Source organism: Muscardinus avellanarius (assembly GCF_963383645.1).
Source record: "Muscardinus avellanarius genome assembly, chromosome: 12".
Taxonomy (NCBI): domain Eukaryota; kingdom Metazoa; phylum Chordata; class Mammalia; order Rodentia; family Gliridae; genus Muscardinus; species Muscardinus avellanarius.
The window spans coordinates 62,526,946-62,548,960 of record NC_137798.1 but is presented as its reverse complement, the minus strand read 5'-3'; positions in this window follow the sequence as shown (position 1 = coordinate 62,548,960).

Genomic DNA, 22,015 nt, shown 5'->3' with positions numbered 1-22,015 from the left:
AGCCTCCCAAGTACTGGGATTACAGGTGTGTGCCATCCTGCCCAGCTGCAGAATTTCCTTTTCACATGTGGTATTTCTTATCGATTGCTGCCTGAGGTATGATCGCATGTTGATGTTCTCTTAGCCAGCTGTGTGTCCTCACAAGGGTTTGTCTGTCTTAAAAACCGTTCAGGGAAAAGGAATGAGTAGTTATATATTGAAGATCTTGTTAGCAGAGGTTTAAGGGAGACTTAGAGAAAAGCTAATGGGAATAGGATGTGCACTGGGGAGGAAAAGACAGCAGCTGTAATAATAGGAAAAACCATGAGAAATGATAAAATTGAAAATATGAAATGGTTAGGTAAATGGCTGCTTTAACTGGTGGTCAAATCCTTGGAAATTGGAGCTACGTGAGATAATTATGTGACTCTGTAAGCACTCTATTAGTCAGGACCAGCACAGGGTTTTTGTCTAATAGGCTGCAGGAGCAGAGAAGTCAGATGATAGCCATGGAAACACCATCCCCAGGACAACTGCATGCTATGAGGGGCAGCCGAGGGCTGCAGCATGCAGGTAAGCAGGCTGGAGTGTTAGCATGCCTGGTCACGTTCACGGCTCTCTCTGCAGCCAGTTTTAAATTGAACCTTGCTTTTTTGGCATGCTGTTTTTTTTTTTTTCCCACTTGAGAAATTAAAAAAAAAAAGATCAACAAAAGAATTTACAGGATTGGCAAGTTTTGGAAGCTTTGTGGAATGGATAAAAAGAGTCTTGAAGGATTCAAGCATTTAACTAATCCATCTGTGTTATTCCTCTGACTGTTTATTATTATTATTATTATTATTATTATTATTATTGTTGTTGTTGTTGTTGTTGTTATTGTTGTTGTTGTTGTTATTATTATTAATTATTATTATCATTATTGGCAGCAGGGACTTTCTACATTTGAGCTACATGCCCAGTCCTTTTTATTTATTTATTTTGAAGCAGGGTCTTGCTAAGTTGCTGAAGATCTTGCTAAATTGCTGAGGCTGGCCTAGAACATGTACTCCTACTGTCTTGGCCTCCCAAGTACTAGGATTACAGGCCCACACCACTACACCCAGCCTTTTTATTATGTTTAAAAGTCTATTCTGAAGATTTTATTTCATGAAGTGTTATTCTGAAGTTGTATATGTATACATTTACCCAGATAGGAATATAAATAGGGAAATGGCTTCAAATATATGTAACATAGAAATGTGCCTCTTCCAGATATTACTCTTATAAATAGTATCTTTCCTCTTGTATTAGATGCCTAAGAATCTTGAAAGTTTTTCCAAAAACATGTTCTTCAAAATCATAGCATCCAGCAAGGATGATTATGCTTATTATACTTACAAGAGGCAGAAATGGAAATTGTTGAAACAATTTGTCCAAATGATCTAACGAATTCATGATTGAGCTGTAATTTAACCCGAATTGCCAGGGTCCTATCTTAATGATTTTTGCTGCTGCTTGTTCAAATAAAAGGATATTGATTTTAAGGCAATCACAACTGAGATGTAGTTTATATTTCTAATAATTTTCTCAGCAATACTGTTTCATTTCTCACCTGGAAGTTAAAGCACGTGTAAATGTGTTGAAATTGTATATTTTGGTAGTACAGTCTCTATATTTTCATAAATTCAAAAATGATAAGATGGGGGCTTAATATGGAGTCAAAATAGAAAATTTAAGTTTATATCTGAAGATTCAACTTATACTTTTATTTATTGAAGAACTAGCAAGGTGAAGAAATCATAGACTCTCAAAAAACCCATAAGACAAATTAAAAAAAAAAACAAAACACCTGTGTCTCTCTCAGGTAAACCAAAGCAACAGGGTTATTTAATTGGTTAGCTGAATTTTTAAATATTGAATTTTCAAATTACAATTTCTGTTCATTAGTTCCTTTGCTCCTGCTGGTGATACTATTTGTAGGTATGAATTATGAATTATTTACAGTAAATAAATACCCCTCATTCATTTTTCTATGGTAAAGAGGTACTATGATAATTATGCTAAAGAACCTCCCCAGGATTATGTGGAAATCACTAAGATTGTGGCCATTGGGTTTTGTTTTTATAGAAGAAAAAAATTAGCTTTTTTTTTAAATGACTAATTGAAATTAAAGTTCTTTCTTTCTTTCTTTCTTTTTTTTTTTTTGTGGTACTGGGGGTGGAACCCAGAGGCTTTCTACCTCCGGGCTATACTCCCAGACCTATTTTATATTTTATTTGGAAACAGGGTCTCGCTAAGTTGCTGAGAGCCTCATTAAGTAGCCGAGGCTGGCTTCGAACCTACGCGATCCTCCTGTCTCAGCCTCCCAAGCGCGGGGATTACAAGCATGCGCCACCATGCCCGGCTAAAGTTCTTTCTGAGAGAAAACTGAAAACAAGTTCATAAACATATTCAATGAAAAAGAATTTATTCAAGAATCCTATTACAACAGCTAAATTTATGTAGACTTTGATATCAGTGGCAAACATATATTTAGATATAATTGTTGTTTCCATAACCCACAACATCACATCATTGTGAACAATAATAAAAGCAAGACACATATCTTAATCCAAAATATGGAAATATATCTTGTAGTTGTATAGTTCTTGTTTATCAAAGTGTTCAGCTGGGCATGGTGGCACGCACTTGTAATCCCTGCGCTTGGCACAGACAGGAGGATCGTGTAGGTTCGAAGCCAGTCCTGGCTTAAGAGACCCTGTTTCCAAATAAAAAAGTATAAAGATGGGTTTGGGAGTGTAGCCCGGAGGTAGAAGGGTTTCCCAGAACTCCAGTAGAAAGAAAGAGAGAAGGAAAGAAAGAAAGAAAGAAAGAAAGAGAGAGAGAGAGAGAGAGAGAGAGAGAGAAAGAAAGAAAGAAAGAAAGAAAGAAAGAAAGAAAGGAAGGAAGGAAGGAAGGAAGGAAGGAAGAAAGAAAGAAAGAATAAGCTGGGCCAGGCATGGTGGTGCACGCTTGTAAATCCACATTTGGGAGACTGAGTGAGACAGGAGGATTGCAGTTCGCCGACAGCCTTTGATACTTAGTGAGGCCCTTTGCAGTTCAGTGAGATCCTATTCAGAATAAAAAATAGGGCTGGGGGTATAGCTCCGAGGTAGAATGCCCCTGGGTTCCATCCCCAGTACCTCAAAAAAAAAAAAAAAAAAAAAGAATAAAAAATAGGGCAAGGGTTATAGCTCAGAGAGGTAGAATGTCCCTCGGTTCCATCCATCCCCAATACCACATGCACCAAAAAAAAAGTGCTTACATTTATTATAATATTCTACTATTGATGTTTGAATAATGACTTATTTTTACATTACATATATGCATATAATTAAAATTCTCTTTCACCTAAAGTCAAACTAAGCAAATATCCACAGATGCCTTCTATCAGTTTTTCACTTTTTTAACAAAGGTTGATCTAACACAAGTTGATTTTCTTACCTCCTTTTTCAGGATCTCCATTTTTATGTTTTATTCTCTGGAATACTTCTGCTTCCTTAGGAAAATCTTTGACCTCATGATCAAGATTCTCCTGTTTTTTCTTTTCTTTTCCCATTAGAGTCACTTATCTTTCTAGACTCCAAATATCTTTTTTAAAGTTTTTACACTCTTCCATCTGGATAATGGTGCTTCTCTCCAAACCTGGAAAATTATGTTTGTCTTAATCAACTGTTTTTTAGGCTTTACACTTCAGCCTTTTTAAGTTTGTGGATAACAGCTTCTTGTTTTATTTCAGTTTTTCTTAAACTTGTAAGGATATTTTAAATGTAAAATCCTTCATATTCTATTTTATGAGATTAACCTTTCTCTGAACATTCTTTCAGATTTCATTCTTATTCTTTGAGCTTTATTTTCCATTCTTGTATCTCCTTCAAAATATTCACTTCAAAGATTCCCCTTCTTTGAAATATATATATCTTTCTTTTTCACTTCAGCATGGACATGTGAGATATGAAGTATATCTCTCATTTGTTCTGAGTTCTAACTCTTATCTTTTTTTTTTTTTAATTTTTGGTGCTGGGGATTGAACCCAGGGCCTTGTCATGCTAAGCACACACTCTACCACTGAACTAAACCCCCAGTCCTATCAATACTTATGAAAACACAGCCACACTTAGCAACATTAAAATGCAAAATAGTTGCTGGTTAATTAAGCTTTTTGTTTCAGAAGTCAATACCCAGACTGTACCATCTGTAGAGCTTACCTTTAGTTCAGAGGAAGGTGAAGAGATCATCATGTACAGAAGATGTTCCCTACAGAAAGGAGGCAGTCATGAGAAATGCCAGGACTGTGGCAGACACACTATCCAGTGACCCTGTGAGTCACACCTCTACAGAATCCCCTCTGAGTGTGTGCAGGAATCTGGGACTTGCTCCTAACCAATAGAATGGGGATGTCTCTCCTTCAGTGAGATGCCACTGCGTCTGCTATGTTTCATTGTACAAGACCAATGTAGCAGGCTGATGACAGCAACTCTCCCGCTGGCCTTGAGAAGGCAGGCTGCCATGTTGTGAGTGGGCTCATGAGAGGGCTGTGGTGAGCACCCTAGTGGCCTCTGGGATCTCTGTGGCCTCCACCTGGCAGCCAATAAGAATCTGGGGCCTTCAGTCACTCAGATGGAAGCGAGAGAGGAGAAAGGAGAGAGGAGAAAGAGAAGAGAGAGGAGAGAGAGGAGAGAGAAAAGGAATTTTTTCTGGACAAGTTTGGAAGTGTATTCTTCCCCAGTTGATGCTCCAGAAGAGAATCCAGCCCAACTGACACCTAAACTGTGGCCTTGTGAAACCCTGACCTACAGGCACAGAAAAGCTGTTTTGAGACTCTTGACCACAGAAACCGAGAAAATACATGTGTGCTGCTTTAAGTCACTAAATTTATAGTCATTTGTTACAACAATGAAATACTAATATAAGAATTTTCCCCCAATGACTAATGACAACTTCCAAAATATTACTACATTTTCTTTCTTTCCTGTTCTCCGTGTGTGTGTGTGTGTGTGTGTGTGTGTGTGTGTGTGTGTGTGTGTGTACTGAGCATAGAACCCAGGGGTATTCTGCCTCTGAGCCACACTGTCGGGGCCCACTCGGCAGGACCGAGGTGGCACCCAGGCTTGTTGCCAGCATGGACTCAAGATGGCGCCTGGGCTTGCAGCCAAGTCACGAGGCTCACGAGGCTGGCGGTGCCCTGAGCCTGCGCAGTGAGCCCTATCAGGCGCCTTACGGATGATTAGTGACGCAGCGCCTCGTGCTACCACCTGCCCGCCCAGGAGAAGGTTAAAAAGCGCGCATGCCCTAGCGGACGGGGCTAAGAGGGTTGGTGGAGTGATGGGGGAAAAAGATGGGGAAGATCTACGGGAACTGTACAAGAACCTGGGGTAATAAAACTGCTTGAGGAAGATCGTGTAAGAGTCGTCACTGCGACCGACACTACACCTCAGGCCTTTTTAGGTTTTATTTTGTAACAGAGTCTTACTAATTTGTTGAAGGTCTGGCTAAGTTGCTTAGGCTGGCTTTGAACCTGCAATCTTCCTGTCTCAGCTTCCCAAGTACTGGGATTATAGACATGTAATACTACCATGTCCAGCTATTTCTATTTCTATATTTCAATTTATTTTTTAATCTTCAAAATTTTAAATATACTTTAATTTGTTGTGTCTCTCATCACTGTGAACTTCTTTGAACATATTCAAGAGCTAGAATTTATTTAAAAGAATAGATTATTTTTTTAAAATGCATGGCATCCCTTGAATTTTGTAATTGGGCCAAGTTCTGCTATTTCTTTTTGCCAAGAACATTAATGCACTCTTATACTTTTAAGGAAATATAAATGACTTCCCAGTATTTTTAAAACTAGAATCATAAACTTCCATTAATGGCTTTGGCTCTGTGCGTGTATTACAACACTGATCATACGGTTCTGCTGCAAGATGTATTGAACAATTTAGGCTACTTTTCATCTTTCTCCAGTCTGTACTTTCCATCCAGAACATAACACAGAGGAGAGATAATGAAGATTTAATAAAGAAGCAAGTTTGAAATCAGTTCTGCTTCCATATCTATTTATTTTAATTTCTTTTGGGATGCCAGAAATACTATATTTCATCCTTTTATGTTTTGCGACAACTATTCTTTGGTTGAAACAGATATAAATGCATAACAGTATGGGTTTGTCAATGACTATTTGCTGCTAGCATAGAAACATTCTGAAAATACTGTCTTCTATATTGTCAGTAAAATAAATCATCAATGTCATCAGTTTACATGAAACCAGAGAGTTTTCAAGGTGATAATGCATCTTATTTTATTGTTTATTCATTTAGGATTTTCCTTTGACCTTCTGCCAAAGCTAAAATGTTATTTTTGTGACTTTTTTTTTTTTTTACTAAAAGAGCAGTATCAGTTACTTCAAAATTATTGTTTTGTTTTATAACATCTCAGAATATCTGTGTTGAGTCTATTGGCCTTGTGACTGTACAAGTTATAATAATTTACAATCCCACCAGTATTATGCTTTTGTTGTGCAAAATTCATGCATACTCTATATGATTAATTGTTTAATTTAATCACTTTTAAAATTCAGACTACCTATTACTATTTTTTTTTTTTTTTTTTGCAGTACTGGGGATGGATATAGCTACCTCGGAGCTATACCCCCAGCCCCATTTTTTATTCTTTATTTTTGAAACAGGGTCTCACTAAGTTGCAGAAGGTTTCACTAAGTAGCTGAGGCTGTCCACAAACCCAGATCCTCCTGGCTCAGCCTACCAAATGCTAAGATTATAAGCGTGCGCCACTGCGCCTGACTTACTTCTATATTCTTAAAGTCATCTTTTTTGGGAATTATTCGGTTGTGAACTTCCATAGAAACAACTTCTGGCAAGTAATAGACTTGTATATTCCAGAGATTTTTGTTTTCCCTGTGGTGTCGGTGCTGATGATATCTGTCATAGTTCGTGGCAAGGAATTCAGAGATTGTCTTTGAATTAAACAATCTCAGTATCATTCTTACGTGCTTAACTTTTAAAATTTGGACTCTGTAAATAAATTATTAAAATATATGCAAATTACCAAATCTATTGTGAATTGCTACGTTGTTGACCCTCACACTGTGTCTTTTTAAGTTGTAGGAGCTGACTGTAAGGATGAATTTTAAAAGAGAGCAATAGTTGTAACTTCTTTAATGCCTTTATATGCTACAGTTACAGACAATACTTGAACTTAATCCAATGCCATTTCCATCTTGTTTAACCAAGAAAATGGTTCTTATGGGAATTCTTTTTACTGTTTGCACCTGCCACACGGTATTGGCAGATTTGGACAAACATTGGGAGGGGTGCTGTGTCATCTAAGTGAACAATGACACATTTGTTTGTCTCTCCACCTTCAAGGATATTTGAAGGTCAACTTGTGAAGAGAATGTTTTGTGAACATAGAAACAGGCGTGTACTTGGGTGGAAGTAGATGAATATTTGACCAAAAATAAGAATCTTCCAACCATTTAACTATAAACAGGAATGAAGCCCTTGCACAAGAGTCCAGTTTTCTTCACCTCTGTCTTTTTAGGGTATCCAGGATGTCAGCCACCCCTAGACATCTCATACTCAGGGAGGCCCTGTATTAGAGATCTCCAGGATCCCACTGGAGCTGCAAACACTGGCCAACATTTCTTTATTACAGTTGACACAGGAGATAATCCGAAGGGAGCAGTATAGAAAGAAATGTTTTTCTTGCTTCCACATTGCATCCCATCAAGGACTGAAATAATACAGATTTCTTGATGTCAGTCATGAACTGATGAATGATAACTTAATAGTAGTTAAACCATTCTTAAAATTGCTCATATCCCCACTACCTGGTAGAATGCTGCATAAACCATGCAGCTGGTCTTAAGTTCCTTTTCTAGAAAATGGAAAGAGTAATGAGTGGTTCATTTTACATAATAGGATGTTATATACATGTTTAAGAAATGTTCATTAGGAAATAAACCCTAATCCCTGCAAGGTGGCACAGACTTGTAATCTCAGCATTTGGGAGGCTGATACAGGAGGATCATGGTTTGTGGATAGCCTCAAATACTTTGTGAGGCCCTTTGCAACTCAGTGAGACCCTGTTTCAAAATAAAGAATAGGGCTGGGGGTGTAGCTTGGAGGTAGAATACCCCTGGGTTCCATCCCACAAAATATAAAAAAGAAATCAACCTTAAACAATTCTAATATCAAATGAAAGAAACTACTTATTCTTTTTACTTACTTCTTGAAGAAAAAAATAAATTTTTGAAAAAAAAAACCTGACATACTATGGCAACTAGCAAAAGACACTCAAGAAAGTGGTCTGTGAAAATTCATATTAAACAGAAAATATGAATGATTGAAAAAGAGGGATTATTTTGGGTTGCCCAAGGTCTGGGTGGGCGACTTAGATGCTAGTATTAGAGGCACATACTAATCCCATATGTCTCCAGAAAAGAATACTGCACTGGGGCTGGCTCATTGAAAAAAAAATTATTTTAGCAGCTGCATCATGCCTCATACTATTGTTTATTTTTAAAGTCCAAGATTAAAATTAGGAAAGACTAAGGAATAAAAATCTCTATGTGAATTAGCAGCAATCAAGTATGGAAACAAGGACCTTCAAGGAGCAGAGCCCTGTCTTCTTACTGCAGAGGTTTTCCAGAAGTCCAGGGGCGGAGATGTGGCCAAGCTTCCACTGGCCACAGGTGCAGCCATACTTCTGCAGGGCAAGAACAATGTCTGAAGGGAGCCTGCATTGGTTTGGCGTCCCCCGTGGTGACTGCCAGTCTCGTACAGGCTTTTTGTCTATACTTTGTGTTCTATTTCAATCAGCTTGAGCTAAAAGAATCAGCAGCTACAGCCGGAGCCTACCTTTCTGCAGAGAGCATAGTGTTTGATGTTGCTGGACATTTTTGCAACACGCAACCCCTGCCCAGAGCTCCCGCTGCCTTACAAGCACTCCTCATACGAAAGTACAAGACTCTAAAAACGGTACCTTCTACACACTACACTTCCATTGAGGAGGCGAGTGAACAATGTTTTCTGACAGCTGGCTGTCCATCTGGTGTTTGATGTGCGGCAGAAAAGCACCGTTGGGTAATAAGGGAGATGGATGTTTCTCCGAGGTGACAACTCAGTGTTCCTGAGTGCACCCTCCCTTGGGCTTCCTGCCCTCTGCCCTGCATGCCGCCTCTTTGCACAGAATCCAAAGCTTCCTCTTCCTATTGTAGCGCAGCTAAGCCATTTCCATTCACCTTCCTGGCTTTTCATGTACGCACAATTTCTTGATCACAACAAACATTTCAGCCACTCTGTTGTCGTTTGCCAGCGTGAACGCAATAGTAAAGGTTTTAAACAGCGTCTGTTCTTTTTCAGTTTTTAGTCTTCTCTGAAATTCTTTATTTTTTATTTGTTTGTGAGCATTTCCTGCCTGTTCCAGAGAACCAGGTGAGACGTTTCTGCTAGACACAATGCTATAACTTTGCAAACTGTGTCAGGCTAAAGATAATCCTTTAGAAAACTTTGATAATCTTTGGTTTGCTATGTTTGAGATGTATGCATAGTTCAGATGTCTGCATATACCTTTCTAGATTATGTATATCTGGTTTAAGAATTGATTGGACAGATATTATTTACCACATTTTCAAATATTGTACATTGTATCTACAAAAATGTTTTGTACTTTTAACAAAATAGTGCTTTATGAGTAATGGATTATAAAAGAGCATGAATTACTTAAATAATTTGCTGTGAAATTTTCTGAATTGCCCTATTATAGTGATTTATTTTTAAAGCAACATAAGCAGCAAAGGTACAAAACCCAATAACACACACACACACACACACACACACACACATTTATTTATTTATTTATTTATTTATTTATTTATTTATTGGTACTGGGGGTGGATGCCAGGGGCATTCTACCTCTGAGCTACACCCCCAGGCCTATTTTTTATTCTTTATTTTTGAAACAGTCTCAATGAGCTGCAAAGGGCCTCACTAAGTAGTAGTTGAGGCTGTCTATGAACCACGGTCCTCCTGTCTCAGCCTCTCAAATGCTGGGATTACAAGCATGCTCCACCATGCCCACCTTACAATTACATATTAAAACATTGAAAAATATTTATGTTTGTTTTATGTGGTACTATTTATGTGGTACTAGGGAATGAACCCAAGGTCTTGTGCATGCTAGGCAAGTGCTCTACCACTGAGCACTTATTTTTTCCTTTTTTTTTTTTTTTTGGTACTGGGGATAGAACCCTTCTACCTCTGGGCTACACTCCCAGACCTATTTTATATTTTATTTGAAAACAGGGTCTCTTAAGCCAGCACGGCTGCCTTCGAACCTGCGCAATCCTCCTGTCTCCGCCTCCCAAGCACGGGGATTACAAGCGTGCGCCACCAGGCCCGGCTGAGCTACCCTTTTTATTATTACAATCTTTTATTTTGAGAAAGGGTCTCACCAAATTACCTAGGCTAGCCCTGACTGTGCAATTCTCCCTTCCCAGTCTCTCCAGTCACTGAGTTTACAGGTGTGTGCCACCACCCTGGGCTTTGATCTTATTTTCAGGGTGTAATCTGAAGGTAAGCAGTACATAGGATCAATTATAGAGAAGTACTCGAAACCTCTCTCTTGAAGAGCAAGATTTTGGAGTGTGATTATCAGGGCAACCTGAAGGAAAGAGATCAGACTCTTAAGGAGCATCCTGCCTCTCACTAACTTGGAGCATCTTGCTGCAGAGAAGAGTGTGGTGTCTTCCTCCTTACCCAGTGTTGTTTTCCTTATTCTTATTCCTCTTCACATTCTTTGCCTAGTTCCAGTGAGAGCAAGACCATCGTGATGAGCTTTGAGTCATAGCCTGGCATCTATTCTCAGAAACTCTCAGATGTACAGATAGGAGAAAACACCCAAGGATGGCCAAGCACAGTAGGCCACCACCTTCTTCTTCTTCTTCTTCTTCTTCTTCTTCTTCTTCTTCTTCTTCTTCTTCTTCTTCTTCTTCTTCTTCTTCTTCTTCTTCTCCTCCTCCTCCACCTCCTCCTCCTCCTCCTCCTCCTCCTCCTCCTCCTCCTCCTCCTCCTTCTTCTTCTTTGTGGTATTGGGGCAGGTGGGGGGGGTGGAACCCATGGGCTTTTCTACCTCTGGGCTATACTCCCAGACCTATTTGATACTTTATTTGCAAACAGGGTCTCACTAAGTTGCTGAGAGCCTCACTCAGTAGTGGCGGCTGGCTTCGAACCTGTGCGATCCGATCCTCCTGTCTCAGCCTCCCAAGCGCTGGGATGAATAGCATCTGCCACCACACCCAGCTTAGCCCTGCATCTTACGTTGAGCAGCCAAGGATTTATGAGGCCAGATTGACTGAAAGTAGGGTATAACTAAAATGGAAACCTTTGCTGGTTATTATCAATCCCCAAAAATGGCTGATAAAAAGTACTGTTTTCAAATAAGTAAGTTAAGGAATACTTTTGGGGTGTTACAGACATTGCTGTTTGTCTTGTTTAAAATGAAGAATAAAGCTGGACGTGGTGGCACACACTTGTAATCCCCATGCTTGGGAGGTGGAAACAGGAGGATCGCGCAGGTTCAAAGCCAGCCGTGCTGGCTTTAAGAGACCCTGTTTCCAAATAAAAAGTTAAAAATAGGTCTGGGAGTGTAGCCCGGAGGTAGAAGGGTTTCCAAGAACCCCAGTACCACCCCCCCCAAAAAAGAGTAAAATCTCCTGTTTAAAGGAACACAATTTTAGGAGGCCTACGGAGAAATGTAATACTTGCAGTGAAATAGATTAGAAAGTGAATCCAAAGGAAGATTAAAAAACAAAAGGAAACCAAAGTAATTTAACAACAAAATTTCTTCAAACAAAAAACATAATCAGCGCCGGGCGTGGTGGCGCACTCTTGTAATCCCTGTGCTTGGGAGGCAGAGACAGGAGGATCGCGCAGGTTCAAAGCCAGCCGCGCGCGCTGGCTTAGGAGACCCTGTTTCCAAATAAAAATGTAAAAATAGGTCTGGGAGTGTAGCCCGGAGGTAGAAGGGCTTCCAGGAACCCCAGTACCACCAAAAAACAAAAACAAAAAAACAAAAAACATAATCAGAGATCTCAATTTTCACTAGTTATATAGTATTTCTTCACAAACAAAAAGAGAATAGGAAGGAATAAAGAAAAGAAGGAAAGAAAGAAAGAAAGAAAGAAAGAAAGAAAGAAAGAAAGAAAGAAAGAAAGAAGCAAACAAAGAAAGCTTTTAGTGAAAAGGGGGAAAAAATTAAACCAAAGTAACTTAACAACAAAATTTCTTCAAACAAAAAAACATAATCAGCGCCGGGCATAGTGGCGCACTCTTGTAATCCCCGCGCTTGGGAGGATAAACACCCAAGCTTGCTTTTAGAGATTTTTTTATTTGTTTCTTTGTTTGTTGCAGTACTGGGGATGGAACCCAGGTGCACTCTACCTTCGAGCTACATCCCCAGCCTTTTATTTTTTTAATTCTTTATTTTGGAACAGGTTCTCACTGAGTTGCAAAGGACCTCACTAAGTAGCTGAGGCTATCTGTGAGCCTCGATCCTCTTGTCTCAGCCTCTCAAATGCTGAGGTAACAGGTGTGCACCACCACGCCTGGCTGAGGTTATATTTTTAAAATATAAAACATGGTGTTTTCATATAACTTTCACATTTTCACTTTTTCTAAAATAACCATCCTGTAGAAAATGTTGCTCACTTTTTTTTTTTTTTTTTTTTTTTTGGTGGTACTGGGGTTCCTGGAAACCCTTCTACCTCCGGACTACACTCCCAGACCTATTTTATATATATTTTTTGGAAACAGGTCTCTTAAGCCAGCGAGGCTAGCTTCAAACCAGCGTGATCCTCCTGTCTCTGCCTCCCAAGCATGGGGATTACAAGCGTGCGCCACCACACCCGGCTGTTGCTCACTTTTGACCTAGAGAAAAGCCAGAAAGAGTGAGTAGCAGCAGCAGCAGCCCAAGGCCAGCAAGGCAAGCCCAGAGGTGGTAGGACACAGGGCAGCCAGTCATATCCTCCCCAAGGCTGAAGTGAAACTCTGGGTTTTTCTCTATTTCTCAGAAGTGAACCCACACTTCAAAGCCTCAGTGAGCTTACAGTTTGCACGGAATTTCATGCACTATAGACAGTGAAGTTACCTAAGCACAGATCATGGATTTTCTTCAAAATCCTCTAACAAACGCTTTTTTGCCCTCCCTCTGTTGAGACCCCAGGTGTTGAGTCTTGAAGGCCTTTTCCCATGTGGCCTCTCCAGCCATCTTCACCTTTTGATTTTCAACAGTTCCATTATGACTGAACATGATTCCTTTGATTTTATTGTTTAGAATTCACTGAGTTTTTGAATCTGCAAATGCATGTCTTTCTCCAAACTTGAGGACTTTTTGGGCATTACATTTTCAAATAACTCTTCTGCACCAATAATTTCTTCTTTTCTTTTAGGGACTCCAATAACATGGATGTTTGATGTTTTTACATTGCCCCTCAGGACCCTGAAGCTCTGTTCCGCTTTGTTTCATCTTTCTTCCAATCAGATAATTTATATTGATTTATCTTAAAAATTATTAACTCTCTTTTTCTGTCTTGTCTACTCGGCTCCTGAGGTCATGCAGTAGATTTTTGTTTCAGATTTTTTTTTCATTTCTAAAATTTCCATTTGGGTTTTTAAAAAATACCTTCAAATTCTTTGCACTTACTGTTAATTCCTCCATTCATTCCAAGAGTCTTTCTTTACCTTTGCCTCATGGAGGTTGGTTGGAATTCCAACATCTGGTTAATATTGGGGTTGACATTAGTTGATTGTCTCTGAAAGATGTTAATTTCTTTGTTCAGCAGGCAAAAATCTGTAAAAGTTTAGATCCTAAGTTCTCTCTTGCCCTCGTTAGGAAGCGTCCAATGTCAGCACAGTTTTTAAAGTCTTTGCTACATACACATCCTTTTTCCGGTATATATGTTCCTTTGTGTTCAACTTGGAGTTGGTCCTAGGACTTGGGTCAGTTCATTTTTAGAATTATGTCCAGTCTCAAAATCTCTTCTTTCTGAGATTCCTTCCACACTCGTCCTGCTCCTGAATGCCTCTATTCCTGGCTTCTCTAGACAGAAAGATGGGGTTTCTTAAGAGTTTTAGACTTGTGTACTAAAGGCCCCCATGTCCACTCTGAGGATGAAATAATGATAGAAACATGAGAAAGAGGGCTGAGTGTGTATGTTGGTAGTAGAGCGTGTTCTTAGTAGGCAGGAGGCCCTGGGTTCCATCCCCAGAACTGCAAAACAGAGAAAAAGATGGAGAGGGAAATACTAAGGATCCCTTCACACTCTTCCTTCTGGAGCATCTTTTCCTGTTATGATAACACCAATCCATGATTTCCTATGTCAAGGCAAAAAGAGAAGAGAGGAGAGAAAAGGAGAAAAGAGGAGTAGAGAGGAAGAAAGACAGGAGGGAGGGGATACTTCCCACATTCTTTAGTATTTCAGCATGTAATGTTGTGGCCAGAAATGTTTTGTCTGTGTCTGCTAACAGTTCCCTAATTTGGCCCACCCTGTACTAAAATCTGGAAGACAAAGAAACAAAAAAGCTGAAACATAAAAAAATTTATCAAAAACCCTCAGAAAATTACCACCATCACCTGTGGCTTTCCTTCAAGTTTTGACTCTCCTCTTCACTGCCTTATTTTATTTTCTCTTCTTGAGTTTCCAGGTATTTGCTTCCTGAACTTTGTCGAGAGTTTTTATTTGTCTTCAGTGGGAGACATAAAGGTAAACATATAGTGTGATTGCCTATAATATAAAAATGCTGCCGGGCATGATGGCACACGCTTATAATCCCAGCATTTGGGAGGCTGAGACCAGAGGATTGCGGTTCGTGGACAGCCTCAGCTACTTAGTGAGGCCCTCTGCAACTTAGTGAAACCCGATTTCAAAATAAAGAATAAAAAATAGGGCAGGGGTGTAGCTTGGAGGTCAAATGCCTCTGGGTTCCATCCCCAGACCGGCAAAAAAGCATGTAGTTATATATAATACTTTCTTTTTTTTTTTTTTTTTTTTTTTGGAACTACGAATTTGAACCCTGGGGCATTTTTACCTCTGAGCTATTACTCAGCTTTTTAATTAATTTTTATTTTGAAACAGGGTCTTGCTAAGTTGTTGAAGCTGGGCTGCAATCCTTTTCTGAGCCTCCCAAGTACTGGGATTCCAGGTATGCACCACCGGACCGGCTATAATACTTAAAAAAAAAAAAAGACTATAAAGCCAAAATCACTGTCATGGTTACTGTACACTGGCAGGATTATGTTTTTCCATGTTTTTTCTTTATGTTTTGAAGCACAACCCCTCTACCCTTCACATTGAATGCTGGATCTTTCATATCTTTGGTTGGCCAAATCTTTTTGAAGGAGCATATAGTTTACAGTCATTGGAAACCATTAAACCCTGTAAGAGCTGCTTGCAGCTACAAGAATCAGAAATCACCAACTCACTGGCTTAAATAATGTTGAAATTTATTTTTTCACATAATAAAAAGTCCCCAGGAAGGCAATTGCAGGGATGGTTGACTTTTTATCATTTCTTCCATCATTAGGTTTGGTTTGGCCTCAGGCTGATTCTCCTCATGGTTGCACAATGGCTGCAAAGTTCCAGACATAACTTATTTTATTTTTCTGCGGTACTGGGGGTGGAACTGAACCAAAAATCTCCAAGAAAACTGAATAAATAAACCTTTCTTCCTCTAAGTTGTGTGGTCAGTCTTTTTGGATCATAGCAGTGGTAATGTTGATCAGAAACTGTTTTGATTAGTTGCATATATGCCTTCTTGACCACATATAAAGATTTTTTGGGAAAGGGGAACCAGCACATAAGAAAGAATAAAAAATGGATGAAGGAGAACAGCTATGAAATATAGTAAGTGAAGGAGAAGCAGCAATGAGCATGCGTGAGAGGGGGGAAGGAGCTGCGTGCTGTTCTCACTATTATGTTGCTATGGTAATGAAGCAGAATTGGGCTGATAGTGCTCTTTGAGTTTGCTTTGAGTGAAGGACCAAATATGTGCAAACAGAATGGCAAATTAAGCCTTTAGTAAGCCAAAAGGACTGAGCTCCATCTAAAAATTCAATATCATCTTTACAAGAATCTGCACATTGCATTGAAATGAGCTGAAAAAGATTTCAAAGACTTATACAATAATTTTGAAGTTGTTTTTGTGAATTAACAGTGAATGAAGACTTCATGATCACAAAGCACATGTTCATTGTAGAAAAAAAATTAAGTACATAAAAGAACAAAGCTGCCAAAATGACACCTGATCCTGTTGACATTTTCACATGCATTTCTTAGTTGTTTAATTTATACACTTTCACTAATTGAGACTGCATTCTATTATTGTATGCTAGATGTCATATTGATTTCAGTTTTTCACTGTAATAAATAATATTTGAAGGAAAAAAACGTACATACTTTCTGTTGTACCTCCATAAAGTACCTAGAGTTATTCTGGATACATTAGAGGCAACCAACAAATAGGAATTATCTTAATCATTAACAACCAGACATAAATGTAGTATGGTCAGTAATTATTTGTTGTCTTATCACTTGAGGTTTCTGTTCAAATATTACAGAAGGTGCATGTAGGGGTCACAGTCAGGTGAATGGCTAAAGGGAACAACAAGCCTTCTGCCAGAAGGTCTCAACAGGAGGCATTTACTTTTCTGTGGCTTAAAAAACAAAACGAAACAAAACTTAGAGCTTATTGAACATGCAGGCACCTACTCAGGAGTTGGGGAGAGGCCAACTCACATAATTAAACCCAGTAGAGATGGCTGAATTAATATAAATTTATTAACTAGCAATAAGAGATATAACTACCAGGAAGATGGTGCATTTCCATCTGTGGAACCAATATATCATGTTCTTGTAGCCAGACAACTACCAAAAATAAATCAGGTTACCAACAGATCAAATCAGAAAGAATTTAAATGTGTATGTTATTCAGACAGGTCACTCTCTTTCTTGGGCAGTCCCTACAGTTTAGTACCATATAATTAACTATATAAATTTTCCCTTTCTAAACACTCTTCCAGATCACCTTGATAGAAATTGTAAGTCCCTACAGACTATCTACAGGCTTAGTATCATATAATTAAGTATATAAGTTTTCCCTTTCTAAACACATTTCCAGATCACCTTGATAGAAATTTTAAGTGTTCCTAATTGTGGATGTTTATGTCACATATTTGTATATAACTTCTTGACTTTCTTTCTCATATGGCTGTTGATGTTCATTATATGTGGGTATTGCCAGTTTAACTCTAGGAATAACCAGGACATCTTATTTCTCTTTAACACCATATTCATCAATGGCCCCTAGAGTGGACCTGAAGAACAGAAAATGGTATATAGAGTTTCATCTTTAATTTCAAATTTCTTTTTCTCTTCTTTTTTTCAATACTGGGGATTGAACCCAGGGGCATTCTTCCTCTGAGCTACATCTCCAGCCATTATTTTTTATTTTTTGCAGCACTGAGAATGGAGCCCAGGAGCATTCTACCTCTGAGTTACACCTCCAGCCCTATTTTTTATTCTTTATCTTTGAAACCGAGTCTCACTGAGTTGCAAAGGGCCTCACTAAGTAGTAGCTGATTCTCCTGCTCAACCTCCCAAATGCTGGGATTACAAACGTATGTTATTCTTTATTTTGAAACAGGGTCTCACTAAGTTGAAGAGGGCCTCACTAAATAGCTGAGGCTGGCCTCGAACCTTTGATCCTCCTGTCTCAGCCTCCCAATTATTGGGATTACAAGAGTGTGCCACTGTGCCTGGCTTGATTTCAAATTTCAATAAGAAGAATGAAGGAAATTGCATTCCTTTTTGGAAATTTGGCCTGTAGGTAGATAAGGGACCTTCACAGAGAGCCTGCCTATTTCATTTACTTCTCCGTGGGTTTTCTCTGCTTTAAGTACATGGCAATATACTTGGGGGTATCATTTTCTGAGCCCCATTTGCATAGAGACTCTTGAATCTCTATACATAAGGTTAAACTCTCTTTTGTCCTCCAGAAACCCTACAGATACCTCCATCTAAGTACCTCATTGACCTCTGGCCAAGGTGAACTTCATCTTTCCCCTCCCACCTGGATCTGCATTGCTGTAGCCACACTGGCCATCCAAGCCAGAAATATGGGCAGAGTTCTCCACATCTTCCTCTGCCTCTCACTAAACACAATCAGTGACTGAAACCTTGTTAATTCTACTTTATAAACATGTGCAAATTTCATCCCTCTTCTCTATTTCCAGTGCTGTGGCCTTGGTACAGGTTTCAACCTTCAGCTCTTCAAGGGTCTTGCCACCTGTCATAAAAGCCTCCAGTCTATTGGGTCCTGCCTCTACCTCTTCCCCAGCCTCCTTGGAAGAAGGGCCTTTTACCTTAGTATTTCAGGGTTCTCTACTCCTGCTCCCTCTGTAACTACTCCTTTGCATCCCTGCCCTCCAGCCACACCAAAGAGCCCGACACTGCCTGAATCTTCTCCATCCTGTCCCTACTTCAGGCTTGAGTTCAAAGGTGGCTCCCTTTGTCTAAAATGCCTCTTTCCCTTTTTTATTCCTACTTCCTGTTTCTGCATGGAGGTTGAACATGAGTATTGCCTCCTCTGAGCATCCTTTGATGACAGCTTTCTCCCTCTCTTCCTTGGTTGAGCTCAATCTTGTAATGTTGAAATTGAGTTGGGGGTGGCAAAGGAGGCAAAAGATGGCAAAGGAGTGTGATACCAGGCCCCTTTTATTAAAGTGTCTGTTGCTTTCAGTCGAAGTCTGAGGACCAATATTGGAGAAGGAGGGGGCTATTGGTCAGCAGAGTCATGCCACAGAGAGGAAGTAGGAGTATTTATGTAGCCAGTGTCTTGGGGTGGGGCTAGCAAGGTGGGAGAATGCAGTACTCTCGTGACATCTGGAGTGTATGACATCTGGTTCTTTTGCGACATCTGAAGTTTTCCCCATCCCCATTTCTGGCTACTGGGGTTCTACCTTCTGTCCTGCTTCAGGATCCCAAGGGGGGAGAGGGAGGGACCTGACTTATCATCCTGGTCTTTCGGTGATATTGGTCGATGACTGAGTCAATAATTACTCCCTACTGTCAGAAGGGACGTCATTATAGGGGCCCCTTGGCCAGGAGAGGTCGGGCCATTTGGAATTGAGCAGGTGGGAGTGTGGCTGCAGCAGGAGTTGATTGAAGGGTACACTGGACAGCTCAGTCATGCACATTTAAATGAACTTTAGCAGATAAGGTGCTATCAAAAAGAAAAAAAAAATAATGAGAACAGGTCCCAGGAGGAGAAGGAACCAAGCAGCTACTGGCCCTAGGAACCATTCTAGATATGAGGTAGACTGTTGATATCGTGTTTTTAGTTCCTCGCTTAAGTTGGCCAGAGTTTGGACATTTTCCTCCACTAGACCAGATTCATTAATGTAATAGCAGCATTTTCCCTGAGAAAGAGACAAATACCACCCTTTTCAGCAGTGAGTAAATCCAAAGCCTGTCTATTTTGGAGAGCTACCCTAGCAAGGAAGGTAATTTGTTGCTGAGGGGAGGCCAAAGAGGAGATTGCAGATTTAAGAGCCACTTGAAGTCACCTCTTCTTGGGTCAGGCAATATGGGTCAGTCTGGTCAAATGGCAAACATGCTATTGGGTCAGAAGCATCAGTAACAAGATTTTGGAGAGAATTTAATACTTACGGCTGTCTGGCATCTAGAGAGAAAGAGCACTGCTCTGAGCCCACCTTGTGGTCGGTCCAACGTTTTGTGGAGGGGCGGGGGGCAAAAAGGTTTCCTGTGTGGTGAATTTCCAGATATAAACAGGTGGGCCTATTGAAATAAAAGCATTAAAGAGAATTATGCTGAGAAAAATGGAGCTTAATGGGCCCCAACACTGTACAGGAGAATTTGTCATGAGGCTGTTATAACAGAGCCTTTTTAGCCCAGTAAGGTGATACAAGTTAGGGCCATCCAGCAGTTTGGCTCCAGTAGGTGTGGTGAAGATCACTGTAAAGGACCCAGTCCGCCATGGTTGGGGATGTTTTGGTTGAAGCGACTTGAGAAGGACTTGGTCTCCCAGCTTAAGGGCCTTGGTTTCCAGGTGTGAAGCTACTTCTTCAGTCCCAGGTTGGGGAAGATATCAGTCAGTGTGTTCCTGAAGGAGGTGACTGAGCAAAGACAAGTAAGAAAGATAGGAAGCCAAGGGAGGCGGATCCAAAGGGAGAGACTGAGTAAGCAAATTAAAGGGGACGATGAAGGTGGGGCTTCTAGGGGTGGCCCAGAGCCAGTGGTAGGAGTTCATGCATGACACCTGCAGTTCCAGGGAAAGTTTGTTAGATGGTTTTTAAGAATCCCATTCATTTTTTTCTACCCTTCCTGATGACTGTGGTTGATATGGGATGTGGAGCTTCCAAGAAATGCCAAGGGCCTATGCCACCTGTTGAGTAACCTTAGAAATAAAAGCTGGTCCATTATCAGACTATAAGGAATTAGAGAGTTCAAACCGAGGGATGATGTCTGAGCATAGAGTATTGGCCATCATGCTGGCTGTCTTGTCCTTTGAGGGGAAAGCCTCTACCCAACGTGTTAGGGTGTCGACCATGGTAAGAAGATATTTTAGTTTATTATGAGAGGGCATATGCCAGTCCTGTCCTGGCAAATGTCCTCTCATTTGGTGGGTAGAAAAAGAGGTAGAAAAAGAGGCCTCCTTGGGAGATACAGCAGCGCAAGCAGAACAGGAGGCATTGACTTTACTAATCAGCTGTTGCAGGAGGGGAGAATAAAACAAGGGACTTAGGAAATGTTTAAGTGCTGTAGGCCCAACGTGTAGGGAATTATGTATTAGGTAAACAATTGCTCCCCCCTGAGCCTTGGGCAGGGCAATTTTGTTCTGTATCATAAACCATGGGCAGGAAGGCTTACTGTCGATCCCCTGTACTGAGATTGGAGAAGGAAAACTGGGACCCAAAAAGGATGGAAGAGCCGGGTGTGGTGGCGCACACTTGTAATCCCAGCATTTGGGAGGCTGAGACCGGAGGATCACAGTTCACGGACAGCCTCAGCTACTTAGTGAGGCCCTCTGCAACTTAGTGAGACTCGGTTTCAAAATAAAGAATAAAAAAATTGGGCAGGGGGTGTATCTCAGAGGTCAAATGTCCCTGAGTTCCATCCACAGACATGCAAAAAAAAAAAAAGGATGGAAGGACTAAGTAAGTAACTTCGATGTCAACCAAAAAGGAGACTGGCTTACCTGCCACCTTGAAAGTTAACCTGGGTTTGGCAAGTGTGATCAGGATTGACAAGTCTGGGAGCCGTTAGTCTTCAGCCAGGCAGAGTAGAGCCAGTGGCAGAGTCTGGTCTGGAAGGGTGGTCCCTCTGTGTTGAGGCACCTGGGGCTCACCACTTTTCCAAGGGCAATCACTTTTCCAGTTGCCCTCCTGGCTGCTCATTGGGCATGGTCTTGTTGATGGGCATGGCTCAGGGCAGCCCAATGTCCTTCCTTGCTGCACTTGAAGCAGGCTCCTGGAGGTAGTTCTTGTTGCTGTCTTCCACCCCGAGGTGGCGCTCGTCATCCAGAGGACTGAGCCTCCACTGCCCTCCACAGTGCTGCTACTAAGGTGTGGGCTTGCCAATCTGCCTTTTTGCAGAGCCGTATTGTATAATCCATGTCAGCCTGTTCCTCTTGGCAATTAAAGAATTTAAATGCCATGTTCACCCAATCTCGAATAGGGGTCTGAGGGCTGTCCTCTGCCTTTTTTAGTTTTTTCAAATGTCAGGGGCCAATTGCCCAATTAAATGGATTGCCAGGACTTCCGGGAAGATGGCGACCGAGAAAAGCGGGGCTTAAGAGCCCCACTAACAACCAATTTCCATTACCACAAACAAAATCAGCGCCTTTCATAGCCAGAAAACACCATCAGCAGAGAAACAAAAAAATCACCAGGCTCCAGAGAGAAAGCGGACTGAGAACAG